We start from the raw sequence: 26,627 nt of genomic DNA on the forward strand, positions 1-26,627 counted from the left end.
TAGCACATTCCGACATTCCGGGAGACTTTTATGGTGTGTGCGGGAGCTTCGAACTGGAACGCTCTCAGTTGTCAAAGTTTCAAACTCCGACAATGATTGGCAGCATTCAGCGTGCTCGTAAGCAATACGGCATAAGGGACTTTTTTACCCAATGGATGTCTATCAAAAAAAGTTCACTCGCAATGGCGTTGGTCAGCGGGTCGTCGTGCTAGTGATGGGGGATCAGATTTCAAATTTAGTGCACGACTTTCAATGCGTAATGGCTTGCGCTTTCTTGCTTGGCGGAAGTGTTTGAGCGGCAAAAGACGGTTTGAATGTCGGGGCGATCTCTGGAAGCCTGAGGCCGAAGAAATTGGTTCTTGCCTGTTGAGTGATGGGGGATTTTTTTTTTTGAAGCCATAAAATCTAAACCATTCTTCTATTCATCCCGCTTCTCCCTTCATGTTTCGCGCCCCGTTTGCCCGGTGTCTGCAATCGACTTGATATCTAATCAACATGATTAATGCCCGTCACTCGATCCGATGGCGGCTCGATCCGGTCAGACAAGAGGTTAGCGGGGGTCAAGCCGTTACACAGATAGTGGCGCTGTAAATATTGTTGCTGCCTGACGCCATAAATATGCTACAATGGTTGCTTGCAAACCTATTGGATGGTACCGCGGGAATGTGGGGTGGGAGGGGGGGGGAGCATGGTAATGGGCCACCCTTCCGATGGGCGTCAATAAATACATCAGTCTTAAAAGTGCTTAAGTAACTGTTGCCACCCAATCCTGCTTCCACCTGACGGATTGGATCACGGTACAGTACAGGACGGCGCTGTAACAAATGTGTTGTTTGTTAGAATAGTTTCTTCCCTAGCGCAGCGGACGGACAAGACACAACACTCGCTGCTCACCAATTTCGAGGATAGTGGCAACCCTTAAGCTCGAGAAACGTTGTGTGATACGTCTCAAATGCAGTTCCGCGCAATGAGTGCGAAAATAGCCAAAAGGTTTCCCTCTTCTCTGGTACGACCGAAACAAACCGTACGATCTTGGCCATTCCATTTGGCAACATTCGGTTGAGTGAATTATGATGATGGCCATGGCGGCATTTTATACGTGCCCGGGAAAAAGGCCTCCCAGACGTCCTTTGGTCGCATCTCTTCCCATCAGTGTTTAGTAAAGGGTGTAAAGTTTATCCTTTTTTTGTTTTGGGGGAGAAAATTTATATTCTGAGTTTCGAGATGTTTACTATTACAAGGGCGGAAGTTGCTGGTAGTGTACTCGTAAAGCAATAAGTGCAGTACTACACCGAACGCTCGATAATGATGATGAGAAGGGCGACAGTGATGGTGTCAATTCATCGCAACCACCATTTCGCATCGGGGATATAGACATGGGAGGATGCAAAATTCGTTGCTATCGACCAGTTACCAGAGGAAATACAGCAAATGTCGCAATGGCGAGAAAATGGCGCTAGTGAATGGACAGTAAATTTAGTTTTAATGCTTTGCCTATTTTGATCGTAAATTTTGCGCCAGCTTTACATGCTTCCGTCTCGGGAGCATTCAGCAGCATCCCCGCCGCGGGAGATGGAACTAGAAAGCTAGAAAGCGCGAAGGGAAGGGATGGCAGACATGGAAGACGCAACCAGAAACCAAACAGTAAATTTATGGACATCAAGAGTGGTAATAAATTGTTCAAACCCATTATAATTCAATGCAAATGCCATGAGCATTTGAGAATGAGCAGTGCAGTATGAGCAGAAATGAGTATGAGTAGAATGCAAATAATGCAAAAACACACCGCTCCTGCAAGCTGCAGTTCCAACTACACTCTTGTCAATATGTGATGCAGTAATGCTGCTGTTAATTGGTGGAGATATTTTATCATTTATAATTCGTTCAAAGCTGCTATCATTACTCTTGCTAAATCCAAATAAATATACTAGACATTAAAGTTACAAAAAATAGATACATGATGTACTCTTCCATAAGAAAAAATCTTCATATGAAGTACATTCATAATCGAACCAAACCAAAGAGAACTCATACGAGAGTTCCCGCCTATCACTGATGGAACGGTATTTATTCGCTGGGAAGAAAATCTTCACCTCTGACACACCCTTAACCGCGGCACAGAATCGAAACTGTCAAATTTCGGTGATTTATTGCAAATCGCTGCCTGTTGAATTCGATGGCCCGCTGACCATTGCTGACCCGATCAGATTCTCACCATCACTCCTCGCTACCTCACACAATTCCCCTTCGCTATTCTTTATCGATCCGACCGAACCAGTCTTTTAGAGTCGTGATAAAAAATATACGACATTCATTAAATTGATGACCAACGAAACATGCCAGCAACACCGAGACCAGTGAAGTGCCGATACGCCTGGAAGATACTGAACCACGATAATGTTTCGCTAGTATCGACCAGTAGAGAAACAGCACCGGCCAACAGTTGGGCAACAACTGGGGCCCATCTCACAGACAAACGACCTCGGCCAAGTGACAAAACCAAAACCGGATTTCCAATCGACTATCGGCATGGAAGGGGTTTGTGTCCGTGTGTGTGTTTTTATGCTGGGTCATCCAGTTGGCTAGAAGGAAAACCATACACACTAAAGCATCCGAAGGTAACGCATGGCTAGAGTTTGGCCGACGAGTTTGGCACTCCATTCCATGGGAGATACTTGGAACCAATTGACGACGGATTGTTAGTGGTTCGTTTCTTTTATACTTCCAGGTAAAAGATCCCAAATACAAGATATGTCGGATTATTTATTCACAATAGTAGTTTGAACTTTTTCCTCTTTCTAAGGTCGATTATGTGTGTCCTAAATGTCAATCCGAAATTCAATCAACCTCCAAGGTTTTTTTTTCGTTTGTGCTATTGTTGCAACGCAATTTGAGTAAAATACATCTCATTTAGTAAGGAAAGAAAAATAACTTACTTTACTTTTCAATTCTTTTTTTGCATTTTAGGAAACACAAAATAACTAAATAAAAGACGACATCGTGAACACTAGACTGGGGGAAAAGCAGGCCACTCAATCATTGGAGGTGTAAAATTAACTTTTTTCCCCAAGAAAACATTCCTGCTTAGCTTCCCCAAATCCTAGTTCTTAAAGCTGTCTAAAGCCTTTAAACCACTCAAATGCCTTGGTATGTTTAATCTGTTTTGTGGTAGAGGAGAAAAAAAGTTCCTAACACGATTGCCATTTTTGCTTCTTTTTTTCTTGTTGGGAACCTCCAGTTTTACCACAAGCGTATCACGGCTAATCGCGCACAGAAATCCCACCGGATACGGGAGGTTCCAAGGCTCATTTCCGTTCCGGCCACCTGGAACACCCTCGCCTCGACCCTAATGATGGCACACGGAGAAATACACAACCCCTTAAACCGAGTCGAGTCCGGGAAATGGCGATAACGAGCGGTCGGGGGGGGGTTTATTTTTTAAGCGACCAACGCATTTTCCAAAGTGATTGATTAGCCCGATAGTGTCGACCCAATGGCGGGTACGCATGCGACCGGACCGGGTGCTGCAGGAACTTGGTGGTTAGAGCTTAAAAGGCTCGTTGACTAAATAATTTCATTACACACCCGCGTACATGCCAGATTCCATTTCCCCACCGTGTTTCGGGAACCAAAAACATAATACACACATTTTCGGTCTGTTTCCAACATGCAAACACAGGCGCGCTGGTTTCACATCCCGAAAAATCAATCTCCATCATTCGATGGCAAACTGTCACTATGGGGATGTGCTGTCAGTTTGCTTAACTGACAGAAAGGCCACCCTCCTATCCACCACCGTTGGGCGTCGCTAGACATCCCTAGACTGCCACGAAAGTGCGCTCGATCCATGCATTTCCGCTGCGGTATGCGGTACGTCATTATCGTCCAGTTTTGGAACGTTATGGGATAAGCTTCCGGTAAGCGCGGGAAGGTTACGAACGGAAGCAAAACAGCACATCCCAGCTGAAGGTCTAAAAACATTCCACTAGCCTCCTCTGGTTTAACGTACCGTAATGAATAAAATTTAGAGGGCCCATCCGACGAAGATGGGACGTTTCCCCCCCGAACAGCGAGGCGCGCACCATAAAATGATAATGATAAATCAATTAATATAAATTGTTCGCACCAATTCCCCAGTAGCTTCACCATTAAGCCCGCACGGACCGAGATCATTGGGTAGGAAAAAGCCAGCAAAACACACGTTCACTTTCCGTTGCACCGTTTTTTGCTTCATGTCACATAAACTCCCGTCGGAATGGTTGGAGAGCGTCAAATACCACCCAAAAACATATTTGCGCTTTGCACTCCATAAACATCAATGTTGTTGCCTCACGCGGGCTGCCCATGTCGCGTGTGTGTTAACCCTCGCAAGAGTGATTGTATTTTTCACGCGCCTAATAACATTTGCGAATAATAGCACGTGTTATAAACATGGTTAAGCTTTCAACAGGACTCGCCTCGATTCCACACACACTTTGCGAATTGATCTCAGGAGCAGCCGGTATTGAACATTTCACAAAGCGGAATGCTTCCGGAACAAGGAATGGGAGCGTTGTGCGTTGGAAAGAAATATAGATTTATTCCAAACCATTTTTAAGAGAAAAAAACCCAAATATCCATCGTTCAATATCCCACAGCAATACCGAGACAAACCGTATCCTTTTTCCCCCACATTCCCAACACTCAGTATCATCGATCCTTCCCACTTGGCATGCGTTGCTCATCGTTCGGGGCATCTAACGACGTCTAATGGAAAAAACCGGCGGCAAGCGCCTGCCGATAATACAGCGTCATCAATTTTCTTTTGTTTTATTCTTCACCTAACTCCACTCACCGGATCAGTTGCCCAGTAGTGAGCATTGGGGGACTGGGGAATTATCGTCATTATGAGGCAAAGATTCATTCCGCTATCTCATGAACAGTTTCGGGGATGATAAAAGCCGGAAATTTATGCACTACCCGTAATCGTCGATGCAACATAAACGCGCCACAAGCCGTACGCCGGAGAAACACAATTCCTATTCCTTGTTTTTTTTTCTTTATTCTTTCTCATTCAACCACGTCGTCAACGAGCGCGCGTAACTGGTGGAGAAAGACCAAAACACAAACAACGTAGAAAAAAAACACCAAAGAAACGACGTCAAGTTTAAAAGAAATGATCGCTTGAGGAACATCCAAAGCAAGAGACGTGTGCTTCTGAAAACAGTGTGTCTCTCAGCTTCTAGCAGAAGATGCTCCCTTCCTGCTGTATCCGTAATTCATGTGCCGTTTGTCTGGGACTGGTGGAACTGAATATTCATCTCACGACTTTTCCTCAAACCAGACTTCCCCGGGATTGGTTAAAGTAAGGCGATATTTTGATAAAAAACGAGCGACAGTTTACTTTCTTTTTCGAATTAAAGAACAATTCAAGCACCTACGAGGGCGGGCAGGATCAGATAACACCCGGGCAGAGTGTGTGAAAGCTTGGGAGAATTTTCGTTTCGAGAGTGGTTTTCGGGGAGAAAAATGGGGAAAACACACACACGATTAATGTAGTGACAAGCAATGGTACGACCTACCGAAGGGTAAGGAACACGCACACGGTTCTGACTGATAGATGAGCTAATAAAGCACCATTTGAAATAGCTAATCAATATGTAAAACAATATTTATACACCTCAGGTTTACATGCGTTTGTTTTGACTTTGTATTGGAAATAAGAACGCATAAATAAATACTTATAATTAATAAGAAATAAATTCAACAAAATAATTCATATATCTGCTATACAGATGACCTTCTTAATACACCTTTAAATGACAACTTTATTGCAACGCATGCAACGAAGCTTTATTACTATCATTTTTCTTCAATTTAGATGCATTTAGACCTTTTTTTACCGTCGCATCCGGATGTAAGCTATTCTACAGGAAAGTGCAACGAAATTTTCAATATGAAAGAAAACACAAAAAACACTCCCATTACCGTCCCATAAACGCAAAACTGTGCTCTTCCATTTGGCTCGCATAAAAAAGACCCCACTTTATACTACTTCCACTCCCTTCTCTTTGGCTGGTGTTCTTTCCGTTCAGACCCAACACAAGGGCCCGGCACAATTTTACCACCCTACCAAGCGGCAAAGACTGCACGCGCTGCACTGGCGGTGGTGATGGTGGCTGAATGATTTATAGCATGCAATTAATCATATTTATTTTATCTTTATCTTCTTAAATAGATCGATTCTTGCGATCAGCGGTGTTGGCGTCGTGGCGCTGGTGCGCGTCGCCCAAAATCGGTCGGTTTGGTAAATTGATGAGAAGCATCACTATTCGTTGCATCCAATAATACGCTGGTGGAATTAAATTTCTATCACATAATTTCGTTGCACGAATTAAAGTTTCAGGATACAATCGTAGTACTTTAGTGATACGAATTGTTAAAAATAGCCTTATTTGAGGCGCGGCTCATGCGCTGAATTTGTGGAACGAACCTTTTTTTTTGGAGCTTCAATCAATAATATCAACCAACTACACCGAGACTCCCAACGGGCAGGTTCAAGGACAGCATCGTGCGAGATGGCGATGGCGATATTAGATAGGATGTTCGTTTACGTTCTCAATACATCACTGAACATGATTGATGTATGGGGTGCTTATAACCCTCGTGATAGTGTGATGAAGTGGCAAGAAGCACGCGGTACGGAGGCGCAGCTGTAAGTTGCCCAAAGAGCAGCAATAGCGTGCGCCTCTCAGATGCCTAGCATTTGCGAATCATTAAGAGCATTCCGAAACCTGATGAAGGTCTATCATAAATCTTTTGTACCGCAACGCATGTGGGCAGGATCCAGTTGAATACGGGCGATACTGTGAAGCAAATTTACATATTGAAACTAAACTTAATATTTGCTGTTTTTAACATTTCATCAACGTTTGATTAAATGATACTAAAAAAACGAATGTAAATAGAAGTATTTGAGTGATCTGTTTAAAGGTTCAAATGTAACATAAAAAAATATGCTTACACTAAAAACATAAAACATAAAGTGAACATAAAGCGGCCATTTTTTCTAAAGCATACAAAAGATCGTCAAACTCAAAACGATGTGCAGTCTAAATCGATGCACACGGTCCTCCTTGGGGTACCATGTTGTTTTTGCTCTAGTTTTCGTTTTTTCCCAAAAACGATGCAGTAAAATTCCGGACCAGCAATGAAATTTATCTAAAAAAAAAAAAACCTTGAGTCTATTGACTCGCCACGATTGTATTCCGGTCGTACAGCATACAGGCTCAAGGCTTATACACAAATTCTCCGATATATCTTTTCCATTTTATTTGCCTCCACCCTTCTTTAGCGTTTGTTCGCTGGTTCTGGTGGTCCTAAAATTTTTGCTTTTATGGTCCTTAATCAGCACCTAGGCTGAAATGCGAGAGTACGAATGCCCCAAAACCTAATGACTTGTGCCCGGTCCGGCCTATCTCGCTGTGTTCGAGTTTTACGACGCTTTAAATCGTTCCGACGAACTGGCACAGGCGGACGGAGGTATGAAAGCTTTACGTAGGGACTGGAAGGAAGGGAGTTGACGGTGACTCGTACCTCTACACGTGAGATCTATCGCACGAAGAAGAAAGTTTACCACTCACTTCCCAGTCGCATATAGCATAATGAAGGTCCGGGCTACCTTCGCAACCGGTTCGATCAAAACCATGCTAGCTTCCCCAGTTACAGGTTTGGCAGCAGGTCGGCTTAATTAATTCGTCAAAACAACCAACTTGCTGTTTTATGCAACGACGAAGAGCTCCAAACGCTAACGAAAACGACAAATCCGACCTTGTCCGGCTGTGGTTTCATGTCACTCTATGCGATGTTTTGCAGAGAAGAGAGAGAGCAAGTTCTGATGGCCAACCACGGCCAGTGGAAGATGAAGGACTACTTCCAAAAGTTTTAAACCAAACTAAAAAAAAAAAAACATCTAAAAACAAAAGATAGAAAACTTTCAAACATCCACCTCCATTTGCTGCTCGCATCACCTTACGCCATTGAGCGGATGAAACTTGCACGAGTACCATAGCTGTCACGAGCTGTCTCCAGTGCTTCAGAAGATGAGTGACCATAATGCAAGGGATAGAGTGCCATTCTCCTGTTACCGTGTTCATACCAAACCTTCCTTGGATAAGTAATACGGGTATTAGCTGAGGTCTCTCCACAGCAATCCTTCGTTACTGGCAGTGACAGCAACCATGACATGTCGTCCAGTAGCCGAGGACGAAAACATTATTATTAACGTTGGCATCGGCCGGTGGTATCCTTTTTCCTCCCCCAAACCAGAGCATGTCGACACGTCAACAAACCGACTTCGGTAACTCTTCCCTAAGCCGATTAACGTTGGGAAATAAATTCGTCAAGAATAGCATTAGTTCTGCTGGTGATGCAACGTAAAACACCTCGGTCAAATGGTTGAAAACTTCACGTCCAAACTTTACTTCTGCTATTCCGGAGCTGTAAAATCTTTCTGCCACGCTACGCACTGACCATAAATCCCGTGCTTACAAAGTGCTTTTAATGTAACTGTGCTCCGTGTTCCGAGGCACCAAAAAGCATCCAGCATTAATGCACGGAAGCAATGTACAAAATGTAAGAAGCCTTTATTGTTTGATGATCAATTCTTCGACTCTTTTAGCTAGTAAATACTGCGTTATTTTATTTCATATTTATTCTATGGATTTTTTGTCGTTAATTTCGCTGCTAATTGTGTTACATTCACACGACACTGGTTTGATTCTTCACGAATTACGGAAAAACATCTGAATGCAATATTTCTATGATTTAACCACATCCTAAAGTTGCTAACAACAAAATGACTTTAACTAAACTCCATATGTGTATAAAGCTTTTGTTTGTGCCTCGGGACCAAACAAAATTGTTTTCAATTTCATCTTACTCCCCACCACGCTGGGGATTTCTATCATCCAAGAACATAGCGGTAGGTTCGCTACTAGCATCGCTCCCAAGAAGCGGGCTTTCGATAAAACAGAACCAATTCTTCGAGTCTCGCCAATGATCCTCCTGCCGTCAACGACTGCTGTCTATGTAAGGAAAACACGCGCCGCGGGAAAGAGTTTAAGCGCTACGAAAGACGGAAAGAAGGTCTTTGCGTGGAAAGAGAACGCGCGAAGCGCAAGAAGAGAACGAACTCAACATTACGACGATGGATGCAGCATAAGCAACACGAACAACAACAACAACGACGACAGTAGAAGCATAAAACAGGTTCCTGAAGGGGTTACTTCTTTGCCGAACGCAAAGACGGCGACGTGCGACGGCGACCAACGCGGACGGTAGGACTACCCCCAACCGGCGGGTATACACGGGGTGGCATCCAATGCGGGAGGCAATAAAAAGTTAACCTCTCGAAATTCGAGCCACGGTTGCCTAGCAATTTTATTTTGTTATGTTTTATTTTTTTTACATTTTTTGTTGTATGTATATTGCTTCTTTCGGGCTCCTTCCCTCGGCGTGTGCTATGCTGTGAGTGCTCTACAGGGCTGAGTTTCCGTGCTGGAGTTGCGATGAGCAGGCACAACAACACACTGTATACGGTGTGAATTCCGAAGGAACGAATGACTCGACATAGTTCTTTTTTTGTTGCTGTTCTTCCTATTCCTATGCTGCTTCTCATTTTCTTGTCTCTGTTTTTCTCATGTTTTTACCACCTCACCCCCACACAACTCTCGTTCGGGGTTTGTGGCCTACAGCGCGGATAGCTGGACGGGCAGATAAGTTGATTTTGTAATACTGATTATGGTTTTATGGTAGAGAGTGATGCTTAAATCGCTATTAGATTGCATGAAAGTGATCGAACCAGGTTCGGGTGTTTTTTTTGAGGATATAGACGCATGGAGGGACGTAGGCGAAGCGCAAAGTGATTGAAGCGAAAAGAAGCACATCAATTACGGTCGTAGAATATTCAATGCGTCCAAGAGAAATAAACATAAATTCTTCCACCCATTATCAGACCGCGGAGAGGGCATTCCTCAAACATGTGTACTACTGGTGCGGGAAAACTTCGGGAATTGCATTATTCATTCGACGCGAAGTCGGCAGCAACTATGTACACCTTCAACCATTCTGCACGGGAATGACACTACAGTGAGCGTACTATTACGCTTCATAAAACAGTTCTTTCGCTTTCCAACAGTCATCAGTTAAAAGCAGCAAACCGTTCGCGTTCGTAAAGAAAAGAATCACTTAGCTGAGAAAAAAAAGCTAAAGAATCTTGATGTGCGGAAATTCAGTAGACTAAACATACGTGTTCGTTGAAATTCGGTGGCCTTTTCTTGTTCCTTACCCCTTCCTGCAGATCTTTGGGGAAGTTCTGCAGTATCTTAAAATAAAATGTCAAAAGCAAAACAAGTTTCTTAAACATCCATAAAAATTCCAAAAAACCCGTGCTCGTGCGGGAACGAAACTCAATACTCGGACAAACCTTCTTTGGCACTAAGGCACTTGGTTTTGTGCCGGAAAGGAAACTTGAGAAGCAAAAACTCACCGTCAGCAATGAAAGTGGAAAACTAAATTTGCCTACATTCTATCAGTTCGCAATGATTAGAACGTTCCACAGTCATAACGAGACAATCGCTTTGAAAAGTTTGCAAATTTAACGTCTCTTCCGCCAGCTGTGAGAAGAAAAGAGCTATGCACTTCTAATCGGTCATAATAACAATGCGATTAAAATCGTTTTTTTTTCTCTCTCTCTTGAATATGCTCCTCAAAGCAGTTATGACTTGCTCTGGCAAAACCGTGCCAAACTGAACATCTGTCCAATTTTGTGCAACTGTCTACGAAAGATAATGAAACGGAACGAGTTCAAATTAACGGGCATAAGTCCAAAATTGACTCTACCGAATGCTGCCTGTCCGTCTGTAGTCTTCCTGAATATATAGTAGAAATAGTAAGGCTGATAGTAGCCCAGCAGATGGACTCATTCCTTCCATGCTCCGGAAGATGGCTAATGGGTTCGCCGTTAAGGGAATCCAAACAGTGAATCATGGAGTTGGGATGGGTTTTGGTGCTGCTTGGTGTTTAATTTTCGACCAGGGTTGCTAAAAATGACACATCCATCTGGTCCCCCGGGGGAGATGAAGGTGGAAGAGACATAATTTGTGGTCTATCATCAGAAGCTGGTAATCACAGGCACAATAAAATTGATCAATTATAGACCTGCCTAAAATCCTATTTAGCAAACAAGCATTGAGAGCAAAAACACGTTGCAACCGTAAACATTGGCAGGGGGTTTGGGACATGGGTCACAAAATTCAATAGTCCACATCAACGCCAACCGATTAAATGGGACGATTGGTGTTTGACCCGGTAGGATTCGTTCAGGTAATCGGTGTTGTTATATATTTGCGGTTTGTTTTGCTCCACACCAAACGGCAACCGGTGCGATGCCTCCAATATCCCAATACCGGAGACAATCACCGGATAGCATCGGAAATACAAGACTAATGCCAGACTAAGCATCTAAGCGCGGACGGCACACGGTCTCGAGACTACAGGAAGAAGCTTTCTTCGCCTTTTGGTAGAGAATACATCTTTTTTTTTTTCTTCGTAAAGACTTCCCTTCCGAATGGGGAGGTTTCTTGGAAAAAGATTGCTCAATTGTCACGTCGTTCAAAGCCTTCCCTTCTCTGTGTCCGGGGCTCCATTCCCGGGGACGACCCATCTGGACAACAAAAGCATAACGACTCCCTTTTTTCTTTATTGCACCAGGGGTGGAGAAGGTGTTTTATTTGCCTCCGGGATACGAAGGTTGCATGAAGATGAAGATGATCGAAGAGAATTGAAGTCTTTGTGTTTTGAAGGGATTGTTTGTGGGGCGGAGGGAGGGATCCGAGGGATGAAGGGTCCTATTTTCCACCGTGTTCCGTTTGCACCGTACCATGCAAATAGCCGGAACCGGCCATACACAAGGGACAGGAGCACACTCAGGAAAAGGATTATGTCGTCCCGTCAATTGATTGCAAATGATGCCTTCGCTTGTGCGCCACCAATGGGGGAAAGTATGGTATTTCAGTAGCACAAGGTGAAATAAAAGCCAACAACAAACGAAACGATCCAAAGCTTCAAAATACAGTAATAAAATGGAACTCTGTTGTGCTTCAGATGTGGAAATCGTATTCTAAGTGTAGCAAAACAACCAATGCCACCGTGCGAACGGGAAATTTCACGGCAAATGTCAAGCACCGGGAAAGAGATGAAATTGGATTGGACCGAGAATGGGGCATTTGTGCAGAAATCGAAAAACATCTTCACATCCATGTGATGTTTGGTATGCAAGCAAATGTGTCTCACGGTTCGTGGCTTATCGTACACAGTCCACCAGTAACGCTCGAAGAGTAGAGAGTTCGAGTAGCACGCAACTAAACCATTGCACCATTCCACACTATCGTCGACTTCAATGCGGTACGTTTGCTTGCCAACGTACATTGATATCCCGGTCAACAGTTCCTCTCCTTGAGTGGGTTGTATACGAACACAAATAAAAACCAATTCTCCAAAAGTCGAATGAAACTAGTAGCCGGTCTAAAATCGATATAGAGCGGATTCGGAGAAGTCGATCCGAAAGTTCAAGCAAAAGATCACAGCAAACCAGGGAGACTTTGTGAAATCCAATAAAATATCGAAAACTTCACCATCGAGAGCAAAAAGCCGAAAAACAAAAGAGGCAAAACAAAAAGAGGAAAAGCATTTGCAGCAATTCTTACCGGTAGCAAAAGAAAGATGCTTAAAGGACGCTTTGCCACGAATGTATCCGTTCATGCTGAGCGAAACTGTCTTCTGTTGGTTCCGGGGCTGGGCGAAAAATCTGTGTTCCGTTGCGAAACGTTGCTTTTGTACAAAAAAAAAAAAAACAAGATAGAAATTCCCGATGTTTCTGCTTCCGTTGAAGGTGGACGCTGAATTTACGACGCGAAAGTCGCGCTGGGAAGCCGGCCGGAAGTGACTGCAGCAAATCACTCACCCTTACCCCAAACACAAACGAACGGTTTTGGTTCACTGTGGTCGTTTTTTTTCTTCCTCTTGCAGAAGGATCAATTTTTTAAATTTGATTCTTTCCGCTTTTTCACCGACTACGACTGGCGTTACGGACGGACAAATCACTGTCCGGATGTTTTTTTTTCTTCTTCGTCGGGGATCTTTTCGCGTTGACTCACTTATGGATTTTGCTCGGGCCGGTTTTCACTACGGGAACACGTCCGCAAACAATTTTCACACACCTTCGTTGTATTTTATCCACTTTTTCTGAGCTGCTGGCTACTCTCTCTCTCTCACACAGGCTCACCCATTTATCAGCATACACGTTTTGCACTTTAATCACCGCACTTAGCAAGATTCTAATCACAATTAAATCACTTAACAGATGCAATCAATGCAATTTCCTTTTGTCGAACGACTGGTCATAAATATCCGACCGGAATCTTTTCATACCGTTTTGGAATATGCTAACCCTTCGATGCTAGTTTTCACCAGGTACTGGTACACACTGCTGCATCCTTGCATCCCGTACCGATCGGTATCGTTGTGTTTGTGTATTGATTTATGCTTTGATGACGGGTCGCCCACTTCGTCAATTCTGTTGCGGAGTGCCAATCGATTTTGTGGCTATTCTCTTACACCGGACTGTGGAGGTCTTATTGGGTCACCTAAAGAAAATTGAGTTGAGTGCAATCGTCGCAAAAAACCCATCGGATAGATAGAAAAATAGGGCACAATAAATAAATAATATTGATATGGTAAACGTTTTACATTTCCGGAAGGACTTTTAGCAGAAGCAGCAGCAGCAGCGTTATATATGATGCAGGAGGTTACACGTTTGACATTTTGTACTTTGTTTTGATATCTTTTAAACTCCATGAATTGTTTCTGTGTGATTGAAAAGTTTAATGTTTTTTGAATAAAAAATTCGTGCTTAAAGTACGTCGAAACAAACTTTTGAAGAATTTGAAATTTTTGTTGGAAGCTGTCTATTCCACAATTCCTGGTGTACCAGGAGTAGTAGTATGAGCTATTGTTTCGCAATCATATTTTACTTCTTTTGTTTGACGAATAAAGACCCTCTGATCTGAATAATTATTTCCTTTTTTACAAAACATGGGCATTTCACATAAACGCTACCCATCCCGTGAATGCCTCTCAAATAAATTTAAGCACACATTCCAATTTTCAATGCAAATTCTTTGTTGAGTTTGAAGCAGCTCTGTTTTGATGAATCAAGTACACCTTCGACACTGGCAGAAAACGGAAAAGAGGTGATCTAATACGTTGTGGTATTTGTTCTCTCTCCGTTCCGTGCCCTTCACACGGCACTAACTAAACGGTAATGAGCAAAAACAATAAAACAGTGCTTTAACTTCATTGAACAAATAAATTCTGCAAGTGTCGTACACTGGCAATAGTGTACCACCGGAATGGTGATTGTCAGCTTCTGGCATGATGTTACATAAATCAAATCCTAGCGCTCCCGGTGACGACAAGCTTGCCAACGAAAGTGTGTGACGCAGGGATAAGTCGATGTCATTTTTGACACATACCCCCACATGCTGACAAAACGGTCACCGTGCCCGAGACCGGCCTTGATGCCGATGACTCGACACGGCCAAGACAAATGCACCATTCCCCTTTGCTGCAATTTCAACGGGGATTGCAGATTTGTGCCCCAGTAGAGGTCCCACACGCTGTAAGAAAATCGTTCCCGTGACGGTTGCGCGCATTACGCTGCCCTAGTGTACCGGCGGCGCAAGGCGTGCTCGTGAATTAACGATGCAAATTGTTTCTATTATTCATTGCTCAGTGCACATGCGCGCTCTCGGCGCAACTATGCCGCTTAACCATAGCAATGGACCGCGTTGCTTACCCAGTGGCTTATAAGTACGGTTTTACCCACGCATCTCCAACGACATGGCCGGCCGTAATGCAACGCAAACCCGACTCGACCGAAGCAGATGCATTTTTCTTCGCCCTCGAAAATGTTACTACACAACAACAAGCAAACAAAAAAACACCCGTAGTTGTGCGAATGACGCGATAGGACACATTCGCACGGAAAGCGGAAGATAAATGGTTGCAATTCACGCCTCACAACGCGCTTCTTCGGCGGATCGACCTTCCACCAAATGTGCTGGGGGGTTAACATTTCCAAACCGGGAAAACCTCTCTTCAAAGCATCGGCCGACTCTACTACCGATATAACGAGTAGTAGTTATTTGCCCGCGTGTGATGCTTTTTTTCTTTTCACCTTATTCTCGGCTGTTTACCAACAAGTTCTTTAAGCCCAAAAAGGGCCTGCGAATGTTTGAAAAGCTTGCGAACAGCGTCGAAACCGGGAAACGAGGTTCGGTTAATGGGATTAGACCGTAATATCGCACCGAGTCGTCGCGTCACTGCACCAAACCGACGCGTTGATCGTTGTCCGGGACCGGTGTGCTTGGTACCGGAGGCCCCCGCCAGGAAAACTACCCCCCCCCCCCCCCCCCAAAGTCCCGGGGAAAAACATACCCATCTCGTGCGCTAGAATGCAGGCGCCTACGAGCAAACACTGCTCTCCCGGCTACTCTCCTTACTCAACTCAACGTTAGGGCCTCGCGCTGCCCCATTAAAGCTGCTCGCTGGTTTCGTAATTCCTTGTGCTTTAATGTGTTAGCAGCAGCATCGTCAAAAGCGTTGCATGTCGATATGGCTCTGTGTGTGTGTATTCTGCTGCTGGTGGGGCACGAAAAATCCTCCCCGAGGGAGGAGATAATAGAAAATTCGATCGAAAGGAAAATTTTCCTCTTTCGCCGCCGGAAAAACCGGCACGAGAGTGCTTCTAATGACTGCTATATATTTCGTCCCGCTTTATGCTGCTGCGTGGAATGCCGGGGCATGGGTTTTAGGGGGTATTGTGGGTGCGACTGGGCTGCAAAGCGCAAAAACCTTCAAGAGCTTGTGCAGCAGGCGGGACGGGATACTTCGGGTCGGGAAAGTCACGAAGAAGCGAAGTGCCCTTGCCTTGTCACGTCCGATGGATAAGATTCCAAACTTGGAGTAAGGTCTGGGTGTATTTTTTTTCTTTGCTGTTTTGCTTGCACTTTCCGATATCCAGCACACAATGAAAATGGTGTGTGTTTTAAAAAGGATCAATGACACATTTTTCTTTCGTTTTTGCCTTTGCCTCTCTCCCGAATGGCATGTATCGATCGGTTTGTTGGGCTTTCGGACATCGCACTATACGCTTCTGGATGAGTGACAGGCAAGAAAATAAGCTCAAACATGGAAGTGGAAGGTCCGAAATCAAACAAAAAGCAAAAATATTCTCTGTTTAACGCACTTTATGCCTACGACGGGCGGTCGGATAAATCCTATTTTGAATAGAACAGTGGTTTATATCACTTGGCACGCAATGCTCTCGTCGACGCATGTTGTGTAGAGTCGGGAAAAAAATCATCCAAAACAAAAACGTGTGAAGCGACCTGCGATTGCATTTATTTACGACATTCGACCGGATCACCCCCAAGCGTGGGCGTCCAACAACTGCGCAAGAGTACAGCGTGAATCGGATGTTTAGATCGATTTTAATGTGTGGATCTTTAACAACTACGGTCGAACGTACGGAACGAGCTACAAACTTCTTTCACTTCATCATTTCTACAGTCGCATAGATGGGAGTGTACATAACATATTCTTCCGTGCTGAGGCATGATTTTCAACTCCCTCAAACGGTAGCATCACATACACGTTTATTGATCGTTTCGCTTATGAAGCGAATAATACTAATTTTTATTTCATTTATGCGTTCATTCATTATCTACCCCTCGTTTTTTTGTTACGTTTCTCACGCTCATCAGCACTTGTGCATGTGCGCCAAATAATGGAACCCATCGCTTTTGCGCAATGTATTATTGACCTTCCGATTGCTCCTCTATGTTCGGTTGGTTAAAAATAAATATGCACTACGCGTCGCCGGGCAAAGAGATCCGACAATCAAACCGCCAAATGTACCCGCGCCCGATCTTACCATCTTGAAGCGGGTCAGAAATAGTGAGAAGCCCTTCCTTTTTGTACAATCGCATCGCATCGATCGCATTGAAGATCACGAGCTTGGATCGTAAAGCGGACCCCGAGACCCAGCGGTTGGAGAAGGCAAAAGCAAAAAAAACCTCCCCGAAACCGATGCAGGCATTCGATAAGAGCATTGTGGCCCCCCTGGAACGCGCAACGTGATCCGCGCGGAACACGAAAGAATAAAAATATAGTTTACCCTCATCTGTGTGCGGGACGGGCTGCATCCTAAGCTGCAAGGGCTGCATATTTTCCCATCGGGGAGGTATGAAGGCGATCCCAAAACCGGGTAACCATGTTTACGACGCGACATTGCCATTCTATGCGAACAGGAGACGACGACGGCGACAGGCGTTCGGCGTTCGTTACTATGCGAGTGTGTGTAGAAGGAGAAGATGTGTTCCGATGCACGCCTTTTTGCTGACTGAAAGAGCCACGGAACTACATGTGGACCCGTATGCTGCTTAATGCTCCGTCGTGTACTGCCGCCACCCATACAAAGAACACATCGGCGAGGTTGGTTTCTCATATTACTAAGCACCCCTTTTAAAATGCGGGCTCTCCGACGGCTATTATTATCATTATTAACGTGACTCTTATTATTATTATTAACATTATTTGCATTAAATGTAGCGTTCCAATAATAATACGGAACAGAGATCTTCTTGGTGGACAGGTTCCATCCAGCGGAAAGAAAAACGGAGAAACTAATCTTAAAGGATAGGATTTTCCCTGAAAGAGTTAGGCAGGTTAGGAACCACAAGCAATCTTCTCATAAATGGAAAAAATATGAAAATTAGAGCACACAGACGGTTAATACCGTCATTTCTTCTCCTAAATGGTTCTACCTGTAAGTGTACATTAGAAGCGCATAAACGCATATTACTCGAATGCTGCATTCTCTCTTGTTTCACACCACATTCACCCTTAACATTATATTTACGTCAAGTAGTAGGTGTCACTGGTTGGGAATTTTCACATGTTTTCACAAGACATGCGCTGATCAAGCAACTGCAAACTGGTTCATCATCAGCAGCAAGCGCAAACGGCACGGAAATGCAAAGAGGGATGCGCACATATGTGCGACCCGGTGGCAAAACAAATGAGTCACACGGGAAAGTGGAAAAGGGATATGGCTTCGCCAGGAAATGTAGTTTCCGCCGAGGTCAAAACAAAAAACCCCCCCCAAAAAAACACAGAGTACACAGAACATAAGCGAAGGTCTAGGGTGTCGAGAGCGTGTAAGAATTCAACTCCTGCACCCTTTTCACCCAAAAACCCATTTTGGAAGGAAGGGGGCAGTAAATTAATATCCCTTTTCGGAACATTATTATGCTGCTGTACCATGTTGCTTCGCTCGTCGGAGGTTGCCGACTTGGATGCATCGATTCTCCAGGGATCGGCACACGATGCATGTGGCGCGCGAAGGTCATTTTTCAGCTAGCAGCTCATTAATTGCTTTTACCACCCGCAAAACAACGCCTTGGCAATGCAAGAAAGCACCCTGAAGAAGGTGTGATGGCGATGGTCAGAAGACAGATCACCCTTCTACTAGAACGTGGTCAAAGTTCGCCTGGTGGTTCGGTGGTTTTGTTTACTCCCGGGTGGTTTTGCTTCACTCCGCGATCGGTGAAGCCCTTCGGCAAACCTTGGAAAACTTGGGGATATGAGATGAGGTCTCGGCTAAGCTAATGGTTTAATGAATGGCTTTTAAAGTGTTACGGGTGCGAACTGCACTCCGTCGCAGTCGGACACACACTTTGTGGTACGTCTCCCGACCGCGCTCTAATAACTGTCACGGACAATTGTGGAGATGGGGTCCAATGTCAAATAAATGTTTTCACAGTTTTTTTTTGCTCCCCCCTTTGATGATAACACGTGCTGTGCGATGCAGCAGTCAGAATTCGCTTCATATTAATTTACAGCAGCTGAAGGCGGAAGGTGCGAATAGCTCTCAAGCACACATATTGTCTAAACTCACATGTATATTACCTCCAGTGGAGAGGGATTTAAAAAACCTTCATCTTCGTTGGTTCGCAAAAACTGCGCCACCTAATCTTATCAGCTTTTGACGCAGCAGCGGCAGATGTACCGAGGCGCAGATGGTTATCAAAGTTGGTGTTTTTTTTCTAGAGAGAAAAAAACGATAAGTATTTACTTTAGGCTTTCCCATCGTGCGATAACGAACCGGATCGGAACGAAAAAAATGGAGAAGAATTGTGTGTTTCGCGCATAAGTCATCAGTCTTAGAATGTTACACCTTCACCGTACGCCATCCGATACGCATTGTTTTATTTCGCTTTCGCTCGGCAATCGGAACTGTCACTACGCGGGGTTTGGGGGCTGTAACGCTTATCCGACAAATGCCTCCGACAAAGATGGCAATCAATAAGGATTGTCACTAGTGCGTCAACAGACAAACAAAAATACAAGCAGCACATGGGGTGTTTCTGTTCGCCTGATGCTGCTGCAAGACAAATTCTTATTCTGCAGGAATCGTATAATCGCAAACATGGTGTCTCCTAATTCCTTTCCTTTGCCAGCCTCCGGGCAAGTGAAATCCCCAATACGCCCGCATTGCATTGTTGTTACGAAGGGATTACGGGTGTCGTCATTGTGCCAGGTGATGGATTGGAGTTCCTTTTTTTTAATACAAACTCACTCACATCCACAAAGAGACGTAGTCCCTCCAATTCCCAATGCGTGTCGGTGATACAAAAATGTGAACCTTGAATAAAATCAATTTCAAACAGCTTTCTGATGCGTAAACATAAATGAGAGAGAAGTTCTAGGTGCTGCACGAGAATAGTTTTGTATTATGTACGTTTGAGAGTCCTTATCAGCCGTAAAATTTCATAAACAAATTCTTTCAACGACACGTGTTTTTTTAATACGACGCGCAACTAACTCATCGTCGATGCGCAAAATGTTTACCAGTACGCGTGGATGTTGGAAAAAGCCGTCGGCAAAAACTTCCAATTTCCGAAACACAGTCAGCACAGGTACCAGAGGGTGTGTTTCAATCCCCATTGGCCGAAAATCAGCTGGCGAGCATCACTTTCCCATCCATGTTCCCATCATAAATGAGATTGGCCATAATGAGTATAAACTTTTGCTCAATAGAAATGTTTACGAAACAACTCTCTTTGGAAGCAAAGTGCATCCGCATTCTCGAATGACCGCGAATAGCGTTTAGCTTTAGTAGGGCAAAGAGATGACTTACGATCCTGCTTCTTTCCTACCTGGCCGATCTTTTCTACCTTTCGGGTCCTTTTACCACCCGGGTCCTCATCAAGTCGTCGGTAGTGTGCGAAAAATTGAAGCGAACCTTAGACCCGTTTCTGGGGTTTGTTACGAGCGTTGAAATTTCGGTCAAGGGATACAGCACGGCGCAGACTGACAGGCCACACACTCTTGTGCCTGCCTATTGCCAATTCTTTCCGACGCACAAAACCTTCTCTCTGTCCTTCTTTCATACGGTTCTAACAACATGCTCATTGCAGGACAGTTGGCAAAGGAACAGGTTTGCGTCCACCAACGATGACGACGACGACGACAACGACGACGATGATGACGGCTAACACCCCACCCGGGTGGGCGGCAAATGGGTTGGTTTGGGGCGCGGTGTTGGGCAGGTTTGTGTCAAGTTTTTGAAAGTCAAATAAGGCCCCCGACGAGAGTGTGCAAGGCGGCCCCAGCACTGCGTGCGTGTGTGCATCTATTTGGCTTACTGATTACACACACACACACGCACCCTCTGTACCCGCGGCATTCCACGGCAATCAGCTTTGCCCGGTTTTCGCGTCCCATCATCCATTCGGTGAGTTCCCCATCCAAACCCACCACCCCCCCAAACTGGCCTGCTGCTGCTGACTGACAGCACACTTCGGGAGACTCGTTCCATGAAAAAGTACTCCACCCGTTGTTCGACCCTCATTATTTCTCTCTTTCATTCTACGCAACACCCTCCCCCAGGGGGGGTTTTGGGGGATGATGATGATACGCTTCGGGGGTTCAGAGATTGGGGCCGGGCTGAAGTGGGGTGGTACGTTATCGATCAACGCGCGACGTTAGCCAGGGACTTGGGCGGTGGGTGCGGGTTTCGGGTGCGTTTGGGAAACGCAAACAGCAAAACCTAGCGGCGCGACATACAACACGCGCGTGTATGCACGATGTTACCTACAGCTACATGTACAGCAGGGCATACTGCCGCTATAGGTGCGAGTGCACATAACAACAAATTCGGAAAGGGAACACTTGGAAAGAATCCAACACTTACGAGAGAGACTCACCAATTAAAGCATCTTTTTATGATGAACAACACTTTGCAGTTCGTAAAAAGCGACTAAATTCCTGTGCGACGAAGAGAGCAAAGACGCCACCAAACTAACTAATGACGGTTATTCTCATCATTTTGTTTGAGCCCGTAAGTGATTAATGGAATGTGTTTCTTTCGAGCATTATTTAATGGGTATATTTAAGGGTAAAACGGATTATCAAACACACGGCATACAGAGCTTGTACACGGGGTTTGTGTTTCTCCTCCATCGCTGTAAAGAGCTAATCATTTATTGATAGAACACTATTTATGGCTTCCATTTATACGAATTACACAATCACAGCTAAAACGAGTTCTTAGCAAACGCTTATACAAATACGGTTTTTTCGTTCGCAGAAAAGCAAAAGCTGAACAATGTACTATTACAGCCTGGTATCCGTACCCATTTCAAGCGAATCAATGGCCTGTTTTGGTAAATTGCTGCCCTTTATCACTGTTCTTTTCGGAGAATATGAAAAACAGGAAAAGCGTAGCAAAAACAAACACCCTTTAAGAAACTTTAAAAAAAACCAAAACGAATGTTTCCTATGGAAATCAATTCCCAAATGTAAATTGCTTCACCCATCCACGGGACCTGTCCCAAGTGGGACAAAGGGAAAGGTAAGCCTTTGGGCAAATGAGGGTCTCTGGGATATGGTAAAGCATAGTATTAAAGCTTATCTTAAGCTGACCCTCAGTTTTTACTCACTCTTTTGCTTAGTTGTTACAATGGAATGGAATGCCATGTTGTCACTAGTGATAAGACTAGACGCAAGAACTTGGTGGCGGTGGAATTTTAAAAACAAAAGGTGAATATTTCATTAAAACTTCTCGTTGCCATGTTAGCAGCCAAACCAAGGATGAAAAACGATTGAAGAATTCGATATCATTCGAAAGCTGATGTGGGAAAATTATAATAAATTTTTTCATTCAACCTTCTGGACACAAAAACTAATAGTTTTTGACAAGCAGATATATTTTTTTTTGTACAAAAATGATATATTTGCCGTAAGTATTATCCTTCGAAGAAGGGATTTCAACCAATTGTAAAGTTTGCATTGGAAGACTTCAAAATTGATGTTGAGGAATACCTTGGAGAAAAAGCTAAAAAATCCTACTTTCTCCTTAACAATCTTCTTCAAACACGATGACAACCTAATAGAGTATTGTCTACAGCTAAAAATATACATCCTCGAAACTTGTATCTGTGTGCCGAGTAAAAACTCGAAAGCGAGTAGTTAATTTTCCCTAACTAGTGCCATAAAGCACCTAACTTTTTGCATCATAGTGCTCTTTCCGAGTGGCGATAATTTCTTTCTCTTTTCTGATGTTTGGAGGACCTGCATTTGCCACAAACCCTACCCCAAAAACCGGTGACACACTCGTAAAGTTATCCAATTAGTTAACCACAACTACTTCGCCAGAATGGCAGAATTCCCACTCGGCAATGGTGACGGTGCAACAATTCGCGTTGTAATTTCGCTGGCACAATCATCTCTTACAAAAGACCCCAAAAAGACCCCCTCCATTTCCAGCTGCTTTCTCAGGTGTTTCCTCCATTCGGTTCCAGCATCCATTTTTCTTCGTACATTTTTGGTCCGGTGAAAGATGAGCGTTTTGAGACAGAAGAAATAACGAAAGCAAAAAATAAAAACCCATAAGAAATCCGTACCTCAGCTCAATCCACAAATCCGACACGGAGTTCCCGGGGTTAAGAGAAAAGAGCTTATAATGAAATGAAATAAAAAGGAGCACAGCATAGGATTGAAGAAAAAAAACACTAACATACAGTTTTGGGTGCAAAACCATTCGCAGTACGATCAAGGCGCGGGGAGGTGAATTATTGCAAGTCATCGAAAGTAAATAAGCCAAACTGCAGGGTCAAAAAGGGGGTTAAAAAAAATATATGAAACGAAAAGAAAATCGCCATCAACTTCAAAACACACCCAGCCCGAGAGCCGAAGGAAGGTGGATAAATCTTGCAGCGGGCGAACCAACTTGCGCCGCCGCCGCTTGGGATAATGTATAGATGTGAGTTTTTCTAACAATTTTTTATCCTGTTCTCAGTTCCCTGCTTTCCTGGCCGTCTTTCAAGCACACACCCTTCGTCTCTCTAGTGCATACTTTGCCATCCTCCGGTCGTTTGTTTAGTTCCCGTTTCGTTGCCGTTCCTGTCGATGTTTCCTCCGCTTCCTCAAACACGCACTCACACACACCGACTGCTGCCGGTCTGGTCGAGGGCCTCTCACACATCCCGGCCGTAATAAAGGTGAACGGCAAGTCCGTTTGCAGAGGGTTTGCGCGCGAAGCGATAGGGAAAACGGTCGGCAGTGATTGGGTTTGGGTGGTTGATGCTCTCTCTTGCTAGGCAACATAAGCAAAACATAAGAAGAGATTTTAATCACATTTCTTCTTGCCGTAGCCAGCCTACCACTCGGTCTTCTGAGAAAAGTTGCTGATTCCTTGAAACCGGTTTCCTTTACGAACGTAATATCTGTTTTTTTTTTCGCTTCTTTTAAATATAGTTCCTATCTGAACCTTTCGCTTCGCTTTACTTGCCCTCGAGTCCCCGGACCCACTTGATGAGTTTGTTTTGCTTTGCTTTGCACACTTCAACCAAAGCTCGAAGCTGGCCAGTGTTAGCTACCTGCTCCTAGAGAAACTTAGAGGAACCTAGCTGACACTGACCGAGAAGGACGAGAAGGAATGCCGACTTTGGGAAAAGGGATGACCCAAGGATGTCGAACGAAAATTGTGGCCCATTTTTCTCAGGGGAGGAACCGAAAACACAAACACAGATTAATCGATTAACAGTCATCTGTTCGACGAACAGTTTGCCTATACTTTGAGGCACCATCAAACTTCTGCTGATTGCTTTTCGACACTCGCACTTAACATTCTCCATTATCTTCCATTACTATACATATACATTTACTTCACTTCAAACACAACGTATTTACAAAACCAGTTTCTTCACATTCGAACGATGGCTTATTCTAGGCGTCCCGGTAACGGAACCAAAGCTGGACGACTTTTTCGCAGCACGGACAAATTCGGAAACTTGAGCCATTTCTTCGTTCGCGAAAATTCCGAACCACGCAAACGAATAAAGTGATAAAATGAAGCAAAACGCATTAAACCAACCTGAAGGAATGTGACATGGTCGGGCATTAGCGGACGGTGTCCCGGGTGCCACCTCCCAAAGCCACATTAACCTATCGGAGAAATCTTGGAACCCAAACTGGGGTATCCGGCGACAAAAACTTGGCAGCCTTTGGCCGAGCCACTTTCCAACCGGAACTCATGGGGAGCCGGAATGGAAGGAGAAGGCATTACACTTCCACTCCTGGTAGGCAGGCCAAAACCTGGACCTTCCAAAATCTAATAAAGATACATCACTCAACCGTTCCTTGGTACTATTTTTTTTATTTTTGTTTCTTTTTCTTGCCATTTTTTTCTTTTTGTCGTTGCTCTCGAGGCATTCTTGTTTCGCAAGAAGTGAAATTTAATTTATGTCCTCTTTTGTCATAAATCTTTCACCGAAAACAAAAGGCAAAGGGACAGTCTTAAATGTAATCAAACTTATTTTCGGACATAAAGTCACCCGGTCCTGCATACTCTGCAAAAAAAAACACGGGGAAGCGACATTAAAAACTAATGAAAAACTTGATTTAGGTTTAGATGTGCATTATAAATAATCGTTTGCACAGCAAGGCGCCTTGCTGGTACCGCCGTAAGGACATTGTTTAAATTTTAAATCACCAACTATTGATGCGGTTCGAAAACGATCCAAGGACAGACATTTGTAAAGAAAAGTAACTTAACTTTAGTTAATTTTTCATACGTTTTAAAAATCGAATAAATGCTTTTGCGTTTTGATTTTAAACTTCTCAACATTTTGTGCTAATTTTGAATGTTCGAACAAAATCAAAACATAAAACAAGCGAAATAGAACACACAAGCGTCAAGCGATTTCGAGCAGCTAACTCCACATGGTTCGAACAATCTTTATCTTCATTTGGTAGCGAATCTCTTGGCTTTAATATGCATATTTACGACTTCGGGTTGGTTAGAACATGAAACGGAATGGAAGTCACGTCCATAATACAAAAAAAACTTCTCAGACAATGCACATTTCCATACAAATTTCCCCATCAATCACCAGTGCGCTTAGGAAAGCTTAGGACCCAAGAGAAGAGAGCTACAGCAGCGATAACATCTTTAAAGCTGACACCGAATGAGTCGTTTTTTTGTTATCTGCCTTTCTCTACACCATTTAACTTTTCCGAAATATGTACTGAACAGAAAAAAAACAACCTATCAAGCAAAAGCATCTCATTCGCCTCGAATTGCAATTTCCCCAAAAGGCACTCTTTCGCCCCAAAAACCGCTGCTTTACAAAACATATTCAGCGCGCTACTGAATTGCTTCACATCTCAGTTCCTTGACCTCCTTCTTCCAGTCGGTGGCCATGCAAAGAGTTGTTGGTTTTTGCCGGTATTTTTTTTCGCTTCCCCGAGCGAGGGATTTACGAACGAAATCAGCTGAAACTGATCCTGCACCATCATTCCGTTCATGGCCTGCGAGCCGCCCGCTACAAACCTGCCTGAATTGCTCGAATATTCATGAGCTCCGGGAGGCCACAACACTATTGGCCGACATCACAGCACCGGACAGGCTTCTACATCTTTGCAGCCGGGATGCTAGGATAGCTTTCGACACTCACCCCCACCCGGGGCTCCACCCGATCTTCAAACTTCGGCCCCTTTTCACCGCTGCTAAGCTTAACGGAGCGTAATTTTGGAACGGAGCGGATGGAATCGATGAGATCAGCTAGCGAAAAGCAGGTCTACAACACACCACACACACGGTATGTTGGCCGAAAATATCGACCAAAGGCATAAATTCTGCATCCACAACCGAAAGGCCTGGGGCAGCTGCGTCGTCGTCGTCATCGGCCGACACCTACATTGGCGCAAATGGATTCCGGTATTTGGATTCGATTTGGCGATAAATTTTCCAAAATGAAGTAAACACTGCCTTTCCTGCCTTCAAATTCAAGCAGGCCTGGCCACGATGTGTTGCACCCGCACTATACCGGTGAAGGAAAGGATGCTGGGAAAGAGCGAGAGAGAGAGAGCTATAGTTGCTCCATGAAGTGGCTCCCCTTCCACGGGAATGGAAAGGAATCTTTCTTGTTTTTATTAGTTTTAACGGCCTGCCATGAGGA

The 26,627-nt window shown here is 44.2% G+C and overlaps 1 protein-coding gene across 8 annotated transcripts in view; it reads right to left on the bottom strand.

The window, feature by feature from the left end:
• Nucleotides 1–26,627, bottom strand: part of LOC125762566 (protein winged eye) — a 286,165-nt gene that overhangs the window by 78,107 nt on the left and 181,431 nt on the right. For 2 of the 8 annotated variants that reach the window (XM_049424784.1, XM_049424785.1), the window contains exon 1: nt 12,747–12,890. The exons of the other annotated variants lie outside the window; for them this stretch is intronic. The gene's annotated coding sequence lies outside the window, so the exon portion shown is untranslated. Of the gene's footprint in view, nt 1–12,746; nt 12,891–26,627 lie in introns of those variants that run through there. 8 annotated transcript variants of the gene reach the window in all.

This window comes from Anopheles funestus, chromosome 2RL (genome assembly GCF_943734845.2).
Source record: "Anopheles funestus chromosome 2RL, idAnoFuneDA-416_04, whole genome shotgun sequence".
Classification (NCBI taxonomy): domain Eukaryota; kingdom Metazoa; phylum Arthropoda; class Insecta; order Diptera; family Culicidae; genus Anopheles; species Anopheles funestus.